Source organism: Pteropus alecto, unplaced genomic scaffold, assembly GCF_000325575.1.
Source record: "Pteropus alecto unplaced genomic scaffold, ASM32557v1 scaffold75, whole genome shotgun sequence".
NCBI classification, from domain to species: Eukaryota; Metazoa; Chordata; class Mammalia; order Chiroptera; family Pteropodidae; genus Pteropus; species Pteropus alecto.
Window position 1 is genome coordinate 12482267 of NW_006440638.1, and position 2353 is coordinate 12484619.

Below are 2353 nucleotides of genomic sequence, written 5' to 3' on the forward strand. Positions count from 1 at the left end.
AATTGCCACTCATGGATGTGGGACCATCCCATTCTGTGTTTCACCCCTCCTATAACTCTCATGTGACTTCTGCTTATTATTATTACAGGACTTCTGTTCAGCTAGAGTTCAGACAGTTCTCAATGATGGTTGTTTTGTAGTTTAATTGTGATTTTGATGTGATCGTGAGAGGAAGCAAACACAGCGTTTACCTATCCCACCATCTTGAATAAAACCTAATTTTGATTTTTTTAAACTCAACTGCCAGAGCTTTCTTTGGGACTTAAATTATTATCTCTATGTTTTATATGTTGGCTTGATTATCCACAGAGGAGAAATCTCAAAAAGCAATTATCTCTACTCTTTAGTCTCTTCAAGAAATTCCTTTAGGATTTCTGTGAAAGAAGAGGAAGGAATAGAATATCTGTAATCATAGAATATCTGTTCAGTCAGATTCTCACCCTGGGGAAATGTGATTTAATACACCTCGGCTATTAGAACAAGCTTGACATTATCACATAACAGATTTGTGATAGAAACTCAATAACCACTTGTTGATTAATTGGCAAGAAAGGGAGGGGAGTTTATATCAGAGACTACTTGACTTTGCAAGATTTAGCAGTGTTAGCATCAATTCTCACTTTCTCAAAATATACAGATAAAAGCAGTGTTAGAAAGCCAAGTAAAATTTCTTTTTGTTAATGTCAATTCATCTAACAAGAGGGATAACTTATAGAAAAATATCTTCCCCATTCCATTCAGGAACTCTCTAATTTTCTAGAGTTGATTTTGGAGTGGGGAAGAATTTCTTAAATAAAATTGTAGTAGAACTCATAGAGTTAAGCTCTTTTACATTAATTTAAGAACATCCGTTCATTTGAAATCCAATGGGGCAAAGATTATGAGTACTCCCAAATATCAGTGTACTTCTCTACACTTCTCTTGAGGCCTCATGATTAGATGAATTTGGAATAAATTCACAGCAAAAATGACAGGTACAAAGTAGAGAAGACATTGTAGTACATTTAATTGACAAAAATCAGTATCCAATATATATTTTAAAGCTCCCATAAATTAATGAGAAAAAGATAAATATCTTAATAGAAAAATGAGCAAAAGATTTGAATATCCTCTTTCATAATAGCCAATAACTACATAAAAAGATATTCATTCTCTATAGTAAATAAAAAAATGATATCTCATCATTTTCACACCTGTCAATATGGTAAAATTTTTAAAACCTAAAACTACCAAGTGTTAATACAAATGTAGAACAATAGGAATTCGCACCCACTGCTAATGGAAGTATAAATCAATATGACTACTTTTGAAGACATCTTAGCATTACCTAATAAAGGTTAAGAAGCTCATAATCTTCAAGCCAGCTCTGTTCTTAGGTATATAATCTCAATTAGTGCTGTCCAATAGAACTTTGATAATGATGGAAATAGTCTATAATCTGATTGCCCAATACAGTAATCACTTGCCATGTGTGGTTATTGAGCACTTGAAATGTGGCTACTGTGACAAAAGACATAAATATTTTATTTTAATTCATGTTTATTTCTATCGAAATAGTCACTTGTGTTAGTGGCTAATGTATTGGCACAGGCCTAAAGAAGAAAAAAGCTGGGTTATTAAACTTCTAGGAAAAAAAAGAGTAGATGTAGTTCTTATTCCTCTTGCTAAGTATAACTAAAATTTTGTTGGGGGAATGGAGGAGATATATATGACTCTGAACAGTGGAGTGAAGGCAAACTGGCTGGGAACAAGCTACCAAAAAATGACAAGTTCTCTGAATTTCCATTTGTCTCATTCATGAAACTTGGAGATAAGAATCTAGCGATTTAAAAATGACAATGAAAATAGACCCAAATCCCCCTCCCCCGCCTCAAAAAAAACCCTGCTTTCCCTAGCCCAAGGACTAGGAAAGGGGAAATCCTAACAAGACAATGTCCTCTTCACTCCAGCCACACTACCAAAGGTCAAATGATGAGCCTAGGCTTTTACCCTTACAAGACTATAATGAGATACCACAACACCTCTTCCAAGATGGGCTCACAGAATGCCAAGTAAGGAGGAGACATGTACCCCCAGCTGGCAGTAATGAGGTTCTCACCACCTCTCCACCGAGGTGGTGTCAGAAGAGGCCTCGTGGAGAATCAGGATGCTCACTATCACCTAGCAGTAATAAAGCTATTCCCAAGGCAGTGTCAGAAGACAATGCATGGGAAGCCAAATATTACAGCCTCACCCATCACAAATGAGTAACCTCCAACTTAGGTGTCAACAGAGGCTGATTGGGGAATTTTGACTTTTATCTCTACCTGGTTGTAAGAAGGCCATGCTTCCTTCTTTCCCTTCTGAAGTAGTG